Source organism: Pelodiscus sinensis, chromosome 5 (assembly GCF_052426305.1).
Source record: "Pelodiscus sinensis isolate ZL-2025 chromosome 5, ASM5242630v1, whole genome shotgun sequence".
Taxonomy (NCBI): Eukaryota; Metazoa; Chordata; order Testudines; family Trionychidae; genus Pelodiscus; species Pelodiscus sinensis.
Genome location: NC_143056.1, coordinates 57,995,547 through 58,011,618, shown reverse-complemented (window position 1 = coordinate 58,011,618; position 16,072 = coordinate 57,995,547). Strand labels below are relative to the sequence as shown.

Genomic DNA, 16,072 nt, shown 5'->3' with positions numbered 1-16,072 from the left:
TTCCATTCTAAGCTAATGCTAAAACTCCTTATGAATTCACCAGGAATAGGACTGAAGTTGGGGTTATTTCAGTAACGAACAAATTACTACCATATAAACATTATTACGCTTCTGAAGTTTCATTTCTCATTCAATATGGAGATATGGAAATACAATACAGGCAGTCCCCGACTTACGCGGATCCGACTTAGCCCCGTTCGTAAGTGCGGATCCGACCTTTCTCGCCCCGGAGGTCGAGGTAGCGGATTGCTACCTGCGACCTCCGGGGCGAGAAAGCCCCGTTCGTAAGCTGTTCCGGTGCCCCTGGTCTGCTGGAGACCGTCTCCAGCAGACCAGGGGCACTGGGCGGGTTCCCGCGCTTCTGAGGCTTTGCCAGAGCAAAGCCTCAGAAGCGCAGGAACCGCTGCTGCTGCCGCTTGAGAACCGGTGCCTGTGGTCTGCTGGGGACCGTCCCCAGCAGACCACAGGAACCGGGACTGAAGCCGCAGCCGCGGGGGGGAGGGGTCCCGCGCCTCTGAGACTTTGCCAGAGCAAAGCCTCAGAGGCGCGGCACCCCGCTGCCGCTGCTGCTCTGCTCCCCGTGTCCCTGGTCTGCTGGGGGGGGGGGGGCGCGGATAGTGTGCCCCCCCCAGCAGACCAGGCTTTTGTTTTGGACCCTGGAGCAGAGCAGCTGGGGTGCTGCGGATTGGTCCTGCAGCACCCGCTCTGGGCACTACTGGACCAACCCGGCAGCACCCCAGCTGCTCTGCCCCAGGTCCTGATTCAGCCGCTGCTGGTCAGTTTCAGCAGTGGCTGAATCAGGACGCCTGGGGCAGAGCAGATGGGGTGCTGCTGGGTTGGTCCAGTAGCGCCGAGGGGTGCTACTGGAGCAACCCAGCAGCACCCCAGCTGCTCTGCCCCAGGCGTCCCCAAGTCAGCCGCTGCTGAAACTGACCAGCGCTGACTACAGGAAGCCAGAGGCAGAGTTGCTCTGCCCCAGGCTTCCTGGAATCAGCGCTCATCAGTTTCAGCAGCAGCTGACTTGGGGAAGCTTGGGGTTCTTAAGTTGAATCTGTATGTAAGTCAGAACTGGCAGTCAGTTTCAGCAGCGGCTGAATCTGGACGCCAGTTCCGACTTACATACAGATTCAACTTAAGAACAAACCTACAGTCCCTATCTTATACGTAACCCGGGGACTGCCTGTACCACATAATATTCATGTTAACATGTTAGCAGCTACCAAAATTATATATAGACTATTAAAGTCACATTATAAGCTATATTTTTATTGTCAAAATATTGAAGTTTCAGTTTGCTGTCCTGCAATGATTTAGGGGAGTGAAAACAGTAGCAAAGTTCTCGCCTCACTACTGAGGCCTAAACACAATTTTATCCAGCTGTAAGACTCAAAGCTATCACTTTACACTCATGGCTTTCTGCAACAGAGATAAATATTCAATCTGGTTCTTCTCGTTTTAATATTCAAAACTTCCACAGCCACTATTTTCAAATTACTTAATATATACCAGGTGCATGAACGCTGTCTGAAGAAACCCGCAGGTTAACATTTTTCTGTCACTTACACTAAAAGAATTATTTAGTTTGTATCACCAAAATCAAGGGCTAACAAAATGAAATGCCAACCTGGTATTTTATTTTCAACCACAGCCTCAAAGTGAGGATAAAAACTTCAGCATAGAAAAGTATCCACTGTGAAGAGTACTGAAATGAATTGTTCTTTAAACCCTCTTTATTAACTATAACCATATTTCTACTCTATGTACTTTCACTTATATTAAGTCTGTTAATTCATCTTGTACAATAATATGAAAGCTTATATAATTTTAAAAGTATGTACTATGGTCCTGAGAACCCTATCTAGCCTTCTATAAATTTTACTATTTGCTTCAGCTATACCATCTGTATTTATCTGCTCTTTTAGAGTACTTCATATTTAAAATACGTTTTATGTAGGAAAGAGACATATCTTCTTCTCACTATATATTTTAGAAATGTGCATCTGTCCATCTGTGAATCCATTTGTTCAAGAATTCCCATAAACGGTAAGAGCTAGGATTACCACATTTGGTATGTAGCTTCCCCTTATCATAACTTCAAGCAAGGGTAGGGTTTGGTTGTGCCAAGACAATGGAATGTGCAAGGAATTTGATTAAGTCTCATAAAATGGAAAGGGAGGGGTATCCCCAGAATGTGCCTGCTTAGCTGCAACTGTCCTGGACAGGAACTTCTCAGATGGCACCAAGCTGCTGCAGTGAGAGAGTTAAAGACCTGATCAATGCCAGGTAAATCATCTAGTATATTGTATATATACAGGAATACTACTAGGGATGTTAGATAGCGTGTAATTGAATAGCTGTGTAACTGTATCAAATTTTAGTGGTTACAGAACTATTCGATAGTCCCTGGGAGTGGGGCCGGCAGCCAATGTGCTCCCAGTCCCATTCCCAGGGAGCCCCCTGCCACCCTGCGCTGCTGCCTCTCTATCAGAGGCAGCAGTGTGGGGTGGCAGGCAGGAGCCAGTCCATGAGGGGAGACAGTTTAAAAAATGGCTTCCCATGCAGACCGGCTCCTGCCTGCCTCCATGCATTGCTGCCTCTGTATTAGAGACAGCAGTGTGGGGAGGCAGCAGGCTCTGTCCACAGGTCCACTGCAGACAGAGGCTGCTTCATGGCAGCCTCCACCCATGGCAGGGGAGAGGCGGCACTGCAAAGCTGTCTCCCCGTACGTGTGGGCTCCCACCTGTCCCCCTCATCTTCCACACTGCTGCCTCTTTATCAGAGGCAGAAGCACAAGGGTGGAAGAGGGCAGGCAGATCTACTGCTCGCCACCTCTCCACTTGTTGCTTGGAAGGAGTGGGGGAAATGAGTATAGTGGGCAAGATTAACTGATAAACCCAGCCTTATCAGTTAATCATGTAGTCGTCTACATGTTGACATCCCTAAACGCTACAAGAGCTCCTGGAATTCCACCTTTACAAGGATTCCATTGTTTAAGGTGAAGATCCTTGATGATTTCTCTCAGGGGTGGCCAACCTATTAAACAAGAGAAGCTGCCCCTTGAAAAAACACTGGCTTAGACTTTTTGGCCACATCAGGCTTCTTTTGGATGCCGCCATCTTGTGGACACCATTTTGAATCGCTGCCAGACAGCTCTTGTGCGCCGGTGAGCACAGGGAGCCGGGGGCCGTTTGGAGAGGTGTGGGGGCAGCTTCACGAGCCCCACTTTTGGGGGGGGGGGAGAGAAGAGCGGCATGCAGCTCGCGAGCTGTGGGTTGGCCACCCCTATTTTTCTGGAACACAGAAAAATGCAGGGATCTGAAAGTTTCCTAGTTTCTCTCAGGCATCTCAAATTGTAAGTTTTAAGGCTGGGTTCTGTCATGCTATCTTTTGAGCAGAAACATGTTCCATATTCCTGAAAGGCAGGCATTTCTACGTGAATAATCCAAACATTTTACCAAAACATCAAGAGTGACACTATTAAGAAATCATATGGTAGAAATTCCTCTGCCTAGTGTAATGAATATCAATTGTGACCATACTCCTGCAAACAGCAAAGTACCTGCATATTCACATATGAAATCTGGCTAAGTACAGTAAAACTCCTAGTCTGGCATCCAGTTATCCGGCACTCCTGATAGTCCAGCATCAACTGGAACCCGGAACTGCTCAGGTCAGCTGCTCTGATGGCCAGGCCGCTGTGAGACGCAGGCGTGCTGACGGCCCGCTGTGCCACTCACAGTCACCAGCGTGCACAGCGTCCAGCCTGCACGTACTAGCAGCCGACCGCCGAGCACAGGCAGCTGCTTTGAGACCCAGACAGGGGATTGGGTGACAGCAGGGAGGGGAGGTGTTTGGCTCTGGGGAAGGGAAGAGGAGAGAAGGATTGGGTTGCGTACAGCATCCCAGCCAATTCATTGAAAAGCCGTCCGCTCAGCACATGTGCCCCAGTGCCTGGAGGGAGACGTGCGGCTGTACCGGCGGCTCCGGGACCCAAACATAAGGAGGAGGAGGATTGGGTTAGGAGTATGCGCCTCCTTATAGTAACTCCTTATTATCGGCATATCCGATAATCTGGCACCACCTAGGTCCCAAAGATGCCGGATTATCGGAAATCTACTATACATGGATTTCCACACATGCATCATATAGCTTCTATATTCAATACATTGCCCCGTAACTTAAGTATTCCAAGTAATTATTTGCAGCTCATATTTTGCTAATTTAAATTTTGTATTTCAGATAATGCTCATTAGTGTAAGCTGGAAAAACTCAAACTATCATGTCTATTTAGTCTAATAACAAAAAGGCTACTCAAAATTAACACATTTCAGTACAGCATTACAGTATGTGCAAATCTGGAATACATGACGCTGAAATAGAAGCACACGAGAAAAGTGTGATTTCATGCTGGCTCAAACTACCCCATCTAGACCCTGCAGGTGCACTCTAGAATGTTCCTCCATTAACTACATTGATGTGAACTAGGCAAATCTTCGAGCATGCCAGATGGGTCTATGTAGAACATTTATAGCACAAAGCATTAGAGTGCTTTACAAATCATACTCCTCTACTGAAACAAGCCCTAACTTACCACTTAGCTTTACTTCAAAATTAACTGTGCCCCGTAGAGCTATCTGTAATACTTGACTATTTATATCAAGATGGATAGTTATATTCTATCACTAGTTAGAATAGTATTATTAAAATATTAATATTCAAAGCATATGTTTCTGTATAACTGATGTATGCATCCGTGTCTGCTTATGTTCATATTTATAATTTAATATAAAGTTTTAAATCTGGGTAATGAATATAGCTCAATAGCTTCACATTTAATAACTAGTCTCTGTTCATTACGAAACACTGCATTTTATAGTACCATAGTTCATTTCAAGTTAGAACAATAAACCTATTTACACATTTACCTTTAGATGAATAGGTTCCAGCTGTATTCAAGATTCTGCATGCTTTACATTACATCAGCAGTAGTCAAATGGTTAAAAACTAATCTCCACTAGAATAAACTTCTGGTGGAAAATGATTAAAAATTAATCCCATTGCCCAAACTTCTATCTAGAAATCTGTACTCCATCCCACTTCCTCCTTCTGAAACTTTGACCTAGTCTGTGCTACACCCTCCTTGTTGCCTGACAATCTAAGCTATACAATTTCAGCTACACGAATAGAGTAGCTGAAGTCAAGAACTTACCATGGTGTCTTCCATGTTGCCCCAGCTCCCAGCAAAATCTCTCAGCTCAAACTGGCTAGAGGCCTGCCCTTCCCACCCTGCGTAGAGCCACATGGAGCAGCCAGCCACTTTGAACCTGGGGCTGTAGCAGGCAGAAAGCCTGCTTGAGGGTCTTGCTGGGCTTCTGGCTGGAAGCTGCCTAGGTAAGCACCTCCCAACTCCAGCCTGTACCTGGCCCCCATCCCCTCTGCCCCATGTGACCACCCAAACCTTCTGCACCTCCCCTTTCTCAGGTCACAGCTCCCTCCCAGACCCTGCACTCTGTCCTGCACCCCAATCCTTCTAATGAGCAATAAAATTACTTCTAGACTCAGAGGGGGAAAGGAGAAGATTCTCCATTCCAAAGCTGATAGGTGTCTAAAACTCAGATTTTTCTCCCTTAATAGCTGATATGAAAGAATCCCCAAACAAGGCTCATGGTGGGGATAAGTTTCTTAGAAGGGCATAGCCCCATGACTTGTAAGGTCAAAGCAGCAGAATTTTGCTCTAGGATAATGTGATCAAATGCACTAAAATAGAATTATGCTAGTTACTTTTCTTGACAGTTTAACTAGAAATGTTGAGAAGTCCCTATTTTAAGTCTTTTTCAAATGATATCTCCCTGCTGTACAATTCCAGTGCAGAGACATTATTTGGTTTTTAATAGCAGGACAAATTTGTAACAGAGTTAAAATCTTTATTGCTTTGATGTTAATTAAAACTGTTTAAGTGAATGTGAATTTAAGTGAATTTACTTGAAACAAAAAACAAGGCACTATGCTCATAATCCCACATTATTTAATCTTTTTTTTAAAAAAGAAGTTTCTTACCCTGTATCATTTTTGCAAGTACAAGTAATGAAACTCATTTTGTTGCGTGATAATACAATAACTGAATTAATTACCTTAAACAAGATTATGAATTTTGGCCTGATCTATAGATTGAACATAATTATATAGATTACTTATTAATTTTCAGTTACCATCTTTAGGATTGACAGGTCTTTTGTCCCAGGATTAGGCTCAATATTTAAATTATTTTATGGTTGGGAACCCTGATGTGCATCGTTGCAACACTTACACTATAGGAACTATTGTATATTTACAAATATATTTAATACATTTAGTGCAGTTACAAACACCCCAGCTTCACAAGATAGGTAGGTAACGTACATTTATATTTCCTTCTACTCACACCATTCCTTCTTGAACAACCTGCATTGTTATCCATCGTTTTCCTTATCACAAACACCTTCCCCCATTATCACTAGTGGCCATGACTTGGCACTTCCCAAGGACTATACCTCTTTTATAATATGTTACACTGATGTTGTGTTTGATTCAATAGGTGATGTTTCCTCATCTGACTAATAGTGAAGTGTCTTTTTCCTATAGGTCAGTGTTTCATTGATTTTAAATTACTAACATATACATTAATTCGTTACCACGAGCCTTTTTTAGTTATGTATCACATTTGTTATTTCTGTCCTACCCGATTATTTAGTTTGGTCTTAACTAGTTATTTCAGGTTTTTCAAAGTAATGATGTATCCACTAAGTTTGAAGGTATTCTTGGAAGCCCCTATACTATTGAAGGCTTTATTTATTTATTTATTTATTTAGGTGAAAGGACCTGAATATACACACACCTATGTTGCTATCTGGGAGGAAGTTCCCAAGCATATGCATGCTACCTTTGTCTTAGCTCAACATACAAGATGCAGCCTATAAATCTCTTGAGTTATAAGTTTAATATTAAGTAGTTTGGCTATTATGATAAACATGTATTATTTGCTTATAGTTTTGATAACATCTAGAAGTATATAAAATCTAAAGCAGGTTAGCCCTATAAACTACAGCATGGACTTGTCCATGTGACTCCATACTCCATTTTTACCTGTGCTTACCGTGGAAAATTACAAAGGGATTCCCTCCACATGGCAGAAGCTGTAAAAGGCCCTGGAAACGCCTCCATTTTGCCTCTTTCCTGCTCCAGCCTCTGGACTATGGACTTATACTAATGGCAGTGTTCTAGCAAAAAGATTTGAGGACTTTTCAAATGATTTGGAAGCAACCAGAGACTTGACTTAAGCCAACAGTTTATTCTATCCCTATTACAAGCCTGAACTAAGAACTTTACATTTATTGTATAAAATTGGTTCAAATAATCAAATATAACTCTCATCTTTATTTTAATGAATAAATCATTAGATTTTTAGATACTAAAGGGTTGGCATCAGTGTGATTTGTGATAAGATCCAAGATATATATTGACTTGGGTTTATGGCTGGTTCTTTGGGATCAGAAGAACCTGTTCTTTGATTAAATTGGTTTTAAAGAACCATTTATCTTTAAGTCCACTGATTTTGGGCATGATATAAGGACTAGAATGACCAAGGAGATTATTTTTATAACTTGTTAGCCAGCAGAGTCAGACAGAAGTTCATTTTTATTGCTGGTCTGGTATATCTTATGGAAAGATAACGACCAGTTTTGAGGTATATTTGCCCTGTTTCTCAGCAGTGTGTCCTGAATTTGGTATTCTCAATTGTGATTCATGAATACGGTTATAGTGGGCCTGGTAAGAAAGACAAACTTGTGAACGGTACTAGCTTCAACATCAGCACATTCCCTCCGGAAAGCACACAAACATCTACTGAGTCCATTATATTAAAAATGCGGAATATAACTCTGCATAAACCACAAATGCAACATAATTCAGAGTGGAAGCTAAAAATCTGCTATTAAATCATTATGCATTAACTACTTATTACCAGCTGTGTGCTATGTAAACTGACTTGCCATTTAAGACCCACATATAATACTATCCTGTCACTTCAGCATGTCTCAGTACTCCAATAAACCGTATTCAGAGATCCACAAAAATTTCAGTACATGTGCATTTGGCATCCAATTTAACTTTTTTTTTTCCTTCAGAAAAACAAATTGCTGTAGCTGCTTCTAAAGACTTTGTTTTGACAGTAAAGACATATCAGAGCTTTAAATATGTAAAGCAATTTCATAACAGGAAAGATTATGGTTAGAACTCTGTGCTCTGAACACAGATTCATCATGGACCAAATCCTTATTCCTTTCCTATAATTGGAAAAGTAATACAATTCCTACTGTTGTCTCAGAGAAAAACTTCTGTCTATGGAAAACAAAAGGAAAAGCTTAACTTGGGTATTTTTAAATGATACTTGTGAATTCCTAGAGAATCGGATTACTAAGTGATTAAAAATGAATTCAACATTTTGCTAGTGATGAGACCTTCAAACAAAGTCTTAAAAATTTCACAACATACCAATGTAACATGCAAGCTGGCAGCAGTGAAATTATTACTCTCTCTTTGCTCAGCATTCACCAGGGATGTTCACCATCATTTATTTGTGTAAATATGTAACCCCTGGAAATGTTAGTCATTACACATTTTCATGGAGGGAGGGAAGGAAGCAGGAACCTGTGCTTGGGGGGAGCTGGCTTTCAAGATGGGTCCCCGCAAGTACTAACTCCTGCCTGTCCCTCCCTGCTGCCTCTAACAAAGAGACATCAGCATGGTGGGGGGGGGAGGGAGATGAGAAGGTGGCTCCGTGGGAGCAGATACACACGGGGAGCAAGCTTGAAAGCCGCTTCCCACATGTACTGCCTCCCGCCTGCCGCCCTCACCTTCTGCACTGTTGCCTCTCTCTCAGAGACTCGCCATCCCTCCTCCCTTGCTGCTTCCCTCAGCAGCACAGGGGGCAAGCAGAAAGCAGCTTTTAAGACAGATTTTTGCATGTGCTGGCTTCTGTGGTACTACTCCTCCCCCCCCCCCCCCCCCAGAGGCAGCAGCACTGGGACGTGGGGACAGATGGGAGCCCACCTCCCCGCACTTCTGCCTCTGTGGGAGGCAGCAAAGGGGACAGGTGGCTCTGCAGAAGCCATCATGCACAGAGAGCTGGCTTAATATTTGTCTCTTGTCTGTCCCCATGCTGCTGCCTCTGTGGGAAGCAGTGGTAGGGTGGAAGTAGAGGGGGGTAGGTGGCTCTACGGGAGCCAGCACACACGGGGATGGGCACCAACTCCCACCTCTCCCGCTTGCTGCCTTTGATAAAGGGGGATCGGGAAGGGGCCGGGGGGAGTTGTGTATAGACAATACGATTAACCAGTAATCCCAAGCTTATTGGTTAATTGTGTAATTGACTATATGTAAAACCCCTAATATTCCCTGTTTCCCCCCTCACCCTTCTTGTAAGGTTTAAGCAAATTATTTAAACACAATTGCTGTTACTGAATACTTCTAATTCCTAAGTGGCATCCTGGAGCATTTTTTCCACTGTATGCCAGATTTTTTTTTTTTAAATTCTAGGAATAAATAATGTCAGTCATGGGTTTTTTGATATACTCTGAAGTTTGTCAGACATTTATTTCCAAAAACTTTGTAGTAAGGGCAAGCCAGCTGTCCTGCTGAATACAACATGAAATATTATAGAATACATGATGCAGCTCTACTCTTACATTTTCTTAATATTTCTAAGTGGATTCATTATTTTAAATGTATTCTTAAGTCTTCATAAAGTAATCATTCCAAATTACCACATATTTAATGCACCAAAACAAAAATATTATTTTAAACTGATCAAAGTGGTTTAGTGCGCTCATAATGTACAGTGCTTTTAGAAAAAGGGAACACTAATTTATTGTGTGATGTCCACAACAATAGACATGTTTATGAAATATCACACTAAGTTTATGCTAAAAAGGTTTCCAAAGATTTTAAACATAACAAAGGATATTATATCTAACTAAAGCATTGATTTTGGTGGAGGGTACTCTTACAACCAGATATAGGAAAGAAAAGGGATGCTGTTCCTTAGTTTAAGGTCTCTCTTCCATTCGGTTGGGGGGAGGGAGAGATGAAAGGACAAAAAGGACAGGAAGACTTTGAAAGCAAGTTTTGTACTAGTGCTGTCAAGAGATTAAAAAATTAATTGCAGTTAATTGCGTGATTAATCGCGTGCGGTGCCCCTTTGAAATGCTGCAGCGGTGTTTCAAAAGGGCAGCATTGCGGGAGCCCGGGAACAGCTGGAGTCCTCGGCTGACCCCAGGCTCATTCAGCTGCCCCTTTGAGGCAGACCCCACAGAGAATGGGTAGATGATACATTACAGTGTTTCCCAATTTTATTTGGCCGAGGAACCCTTTTCAGAATTTCAAGGAACCCCTAGGTTTGTCAAGAAAAAAAAAGGGGGGGGGAGGGAGGGGAGGACCCACCAATTCATGAAAATCCCCACAAATGCATGAAAATCACATTCCTTCCCCAAGACCCCCACACCCCCCCCTCCTTGAGGCCTCATCTGCTCTGTTCCCCTCCTCTCCATCACTTGCTATCCCCAGCCCTTATACACTCTCACTAGGTTGAGATAGGAGGTGTGGGGTGGGAATGAGGGATTTGGATGTGGGAAGGGGTGAGAAGTAGAAGCTCTGGGAGGGTATTTGGATGCAGGAGAAGGGGATGCTGGCTCGGGGAGAGGGCTCCAGGCTCAGGAGTGTTGGGCTCAGGTGGAAGGTTGGGGTGCTGAGCAAGCCATGGGCTTGTGGATGTGAGGGTGCTGGAGTTTGGGCTGGATATGTGAGGAACTCAGGGCAAGAAGGTTGTGAGTATGACGGGCTCAGGACACAGATTTGCCATGTGTGGATGGTGCAGGAGAGTTGTGGCAGAAAACTGAGGATGTGGGGATGCAGGAGTTTGGGGATGTAAGAAGCTCAGGACAGGGGGTTCCAGTGTATGATAGGCTTAGATTTGGGGTCAGGTGGTGCAGGAGTGTTATAATTCTGCAGTGAGATGGGGGTTTGGCCCCAATTGGGGGCTTGTTGGCCTGGCTTCATTTTTAAATAAAATATTATGTCAAACTCAAAAGGTTTTAGCATTGTCTTTATTTATGAGAGGGGTGACGAACCTGTTTTGAGTCAAAAGTCACTGACCTACAGAAAAGTCTGTTGGGGCAACACAAGTGAGATGCAAAAAAAACCCAACAACCCTCCAAAGACCCCCAAGCCTCACTAATATGGTCACAAATGTGCTGGTGGGAGCAGGGGACAGAGTTCTCATGTATGAAATCAGGACTTCTTGCGCAAGAACTATGATGCTCCCGCTCAGGAATAAGCTCTTTTGTGCAACTGTTCTTGCGCAAGAGGCCAGTGTAGACAGGCAATGTGAATTTCTTGCGCAAGAAAGCCCTATGGCTAAAATGGCCATCGGCACTTTCTCGGGCAAGAGAGCATCCACACTGCCATAGATGCTCTTGTGCAAAAGCACAGCTCGCACATGGCAGTGTGGACGTGTTCTTGCACAAGAACTCTTGCGCAAGATGTTCTTGTACAAGAAACCGCCAGTGTAGACATAGCCTAAGAGTTTCCTCGCATGAGCAAAATAAATTGTGTTGTGCACCAGTACTGTGTTCATGTGGCTGGTTTGGATGTGCCACTGTGGCGCACAGGTTATTAATAAATATTTCTAAACCTTTACCTTTTCTCTCTGCTGCCATGTCTCCTCCCCTTGTTCCATCAGCTCCCCTGGTGCCTGCTGTGTCCCAACTTCTCACCCTCCTCTGCTGTCCTGACTCCTGCCCTTCTCACAGCCCTCAGTCCTCCTGCAACCTGCCCCTTCTCCACCAGCCCTTCTCTCCTCCCTATGCCCACTCCTCCAGGAGCCCCACTCTGATCATGTGAGCTACCCCTCCTCATCCCCTCTTCTAACACCTCCCTCTACAAACCTGCCCTGTCTCTCCCTTCTGGTGGTGGTTCCTCCCCTGCAGGTGTCTGCCCTTCTGCTTCACCACCAGAATCCCCTGGCACTTGCACCTTCTCTTACTCCTGCACCCTCCTGTTGCCTCCCCCTTCCCTCACTGCCCCTGCCTCCCTTGCCCTCTTTTTCCCTGATGCCCACCCCCTCACCAACCTCTGCCCCCGTTCCCCTCATGCCCCTGTGCCCTCACACATGACTTGCTCCATCCCGGCCTCCCTCATGCCCACCCCATCTTTCAAGCCTTCTCCCAGCACCTCCCCGTCCCCCCTCTAGCCCCCAATGCCTTTACCCTCTCCCCTCCCAGCATCACCCTGTCCCCCTACCACTGATACCTCCCCTCCTGCCTTTTTCCTCATTGTCTGCACTTGGCCCCCTGGCATTTGTCTCTCCTCTACCCTGTCCCTTTGGTGCCTTCCTCTCCCCTCCCCCGCCGCACAACCCCCCCTCCTCTCCCAGCCCTTCTCCTTCCCCTACCTTCTGCCTTCCACCTTCTGGGGCTGGAGTCTGCACTCCGTCCCCGGACTCCAAACCCGCAACTCAGCCATACAGCGCAACGCAGCGCCCAGCAGCTTTAAAATCTCGGGCCGTGACATTACGTCATGCCCGGGCATCTCCCCGCCTACCAGTTTGAGCACGCTGTGCAGGGCAGCAGCAGCCAGCAAAGGGAAGCTCACTGAAGGTTGCCCACAGCAGGGACGGGGACAGGGGAGAGATGCTCTGGGCCCACTCCAGTTCCAAATATTGGTGGAGCATGGGCACCACGAGCCCATACAACTCGCTGCCCATGCCTCTGCTGGCTAGCCGGCTCTCTCTCTTTCACAGGGGGCGGGGGGAGTGCCAGCTCCTAGCGGTGCCCCTAGGGTTTCCCAGAGCATCAGTTGGGAAACTCTGATATAGCAGATTGGAGCAGAGCTAGTCTACAGAAACTAAGCCACTTTGCACTGGACAGGGAAAGATGAAAGGAAATGAGGGGGGCATTGGACACCAACAAGTGTTGAGCCCATGGTGGTTGATGATGACGACAACTATTTCTGTCAATAAATTCAGAAAATACTAGTATATACCTGGTAGATGCTTGTTTGTTAAGTAGATTCAGTATTACTTAATGGCTCTTTTAAAGATTAAATGTTATGCAAATAGGTGTAGCAAGCTGGAAGGCTTTTTACTTTTAAAAGATTCAGAGGGTAGGCCAAGTTTGTCTGTAACAGGAAAAACTTAAACAACCAATAGTCTGGTAGCACTTTAAAGACTAACAAAATATGTACATGGTATCATGAGCACAGCCCACTTCTTCAGATGGCCAGAGTGTTGGATGTTGGTTCTGTACATGGGCTGTGCTCATGAAAGCTCATGATACCATCTACATATTTTGTTAGTCTTTAAAGTGCTACTAGACTATTTGTGGTTTAAGTTTTTAATTTAAGTTTCTAGATGTAATCTAGAGGACAACTCACCAGTCTGCAACAGCCTGTTGTGTGAGCCTGCAGGAAGATTCAGAAAAGGGAGAGAAAGAGAGGATCAGTTGAGCACTAAGACCCAGGAAAGGCAATGCTTCTCCTTCTGTCTTATAGCTGATGATCTTGCTGCAAGTCCTCCTTAAAATCAGGTTTTATAATACCAACATGAACTAAATCTTTAATTATTATGGCAAGTGCCATTATTTGCTATGGGCTTTTCTCATATGGACTATGTCAAATAGATTTAACTCCATACATGTAACATGATTTTATAATTATTATGACTAAATTACAAATTTTAAAGTAGGCTGACATCAATGTAAGGCGACAAGGCAGTTACAGATTCAGAATATGTAGATTCCTTCATACTCAGTTAAAGGCAAATTAATAGAACACAACAGATTTTTCTCTATCAGCAGAAAATACTGATATTTCTGTTATAACTGACATGAGCTGACCAATCAAGTTGTATATATGTTTCATACGATGACGGTACTTACCCATCACCTGTAATAGATGCAAAAACAAAACATTTAGCAGCTGTGAGGTGAACAGAAAAGCAACTCTAGTTAATAGCCGAGATCAACACTATAAACCATCCTCTAATGTGGGAACTCATTTTCTATTGCAGAATGATGAAAATCTACAGCACAGTACAAACCCACATTTAGGAGTCAAAGATTTCCAAAAGAAATACATTTTTAAAAGGAAAAATAAATTCTTTTTTTGGGGGGGGGGGAGGGGAGGAAGAAGCGGCATGATTTAAAACAATTCACAGGTAAATCAGAAACAAGAGCTGAAGAATCTTTTTAGTACAAAGAAACCCTTATGACTCAGAATAAGATTAAAAAACACCACTTCCCCACATATACTTGCATTTATCATTACATATTTTATTACAATTAACTAACTCAACAAGGCACACTATTCACTTTATACTACACTAATGCATACAACAGAACCTTTATTTTATCAACTGAGGAGTTTGTAATAATAAAAAAGTTAATGGAACTGATTAGGGATATTAGATAGAATGTAATTCGTTAGTCGTGTAACCGCACCAAATTTTGGCAGTTACATGACTATTTGATAGTCACCCAAAAGGGGACTGGCAGCCAGTGCGCTCCTGGCCTCACTCTCAAGGAGTCTCCTTCCATTCCATGCTGCTGCCACTCTATCACAGGCAGCAGTGTGGGGTAGCAGGTGAGAGCCGGTCTGTAAGGGGAGCTGATTTTTTTTTTTTAAAAAGCAGATAGGCTCCTGCCTACTGCCCCTATCTGCAGGGGGCCCCGAGCTCTCTGCAGATGGGGACTGCTCTGTGGGATGCTGGAGCAGTCCTGGTCTGCAGGGAATCCAGACCCCCAGAGGAAGGGGCTGTTATCGTGGAGCAGCCTCTGTATGCGGAGAGCCCTGGCTGTGGGGGAGAGGAGAAGTGGCTTCATAGAGCCAGGGGGAGCCAGCTTTTAAGCCGCGTTCCCCAGCACAAATTCCTGCTTGTGCCCCCCGCTGCCTCTGTAGGGGGAGAGGGAGGCAGGTCCACATAGCCAACATATGTGGAAAGCCAACTTAAAACCTGGCTTCCTGCTCATATCGGCTCCTACCTGCTCCCCTCACCCTCCATGGCTTCTGCCTCTCCCTTTGTTCTCCTCTCTACTGCCTCTGACACAGAGGCAGCAAGAAGGGGGGGAGGGGGGAGAATGAATGTAGTCAACAGGATTAACCAATAAGACCAGGCTTATCAGTTAATCATGGTAGTTGTTTACACATTGACATTCCTAGAATTGATCATTTGAAAATTACAGTAGATATGGTGCACAATTGCAGTGTCGACCTAGCGTAACAAAGAAATTAAATTTTACTCTCTGGACCGTTTTTCTGTTGTCTTATGCTGACAAATGGTAGAGATTTTCCCTATCTTATAATAATACACAAGGACAACAGTTTTACAAGAGAAGTCCTAAAGGTTTTCATTAAAGCAGCCTGTCTTGTGGACAACCTGGCCACGGTCTTAATTTCTTAGTTTAGTCTACTTAAGAAGGAAAGAAGCTTAGAAAAGGCTTTTCTGAAGTCATTATACAGTAAGATGTCTGCAGCAACAAAATGGCTTTAAGTGTAGGGATGCACATTCTATATTTTTTCTTAAGAGTGGCCAACAAGCTTCTAGCACCCAAAGACTAGTATTAAAGACTGGGAGGAAAAATTTAATCTGAAAAAAATGTGAAAAAACCCAAACCCTTTACTAGATGCCCCCAAAACCCACAGGGAGGAAGACTGATAGAAATGTAGCCGTGTTAGTCTGATGTAGCTGAAACAAAAAACAGGACTATGTAGCATTTTAAAGACTAACAAGATGGTTTAATAGGTGATGAGCTTTTATGGGCCAGCCCCACTTCCTCAGATCAAATAGTAGAAGAAAATTGTCAACACAATTTTGGTTGTGACAATTTTCTTCCACTATTTGATCTGAGGAAGTGGGGCTGGCCCACAAAAGCTCATCACCTATTAAACCATCTTGTTAGTCTTTAAAGTGCTACATAGTTCTGTTTTTGTTTCAGTGAGGAAGATTGTGTTTGTTGGGGTCAGAGAGCAAAAAGACCTGGCTTAG

At 44.3% G+C, this 16,072-nt stretch overlaps 1 protein-coding gene across 1 annotated transcript in view; it reads right to left on the bottom strand.

Annotated features, from left to right (window-relative positions):
* SPRED1 (sprouty related EVH1 domain containing 1) overlaps window positions 1-16,072 on the bottom strand; it is a 118,653-nt gene that overhangs the window by 87,583 nt on the left and 14,998 nt on the right. The gene's annotated exons all lie outside the window — the stretch shown is intronic.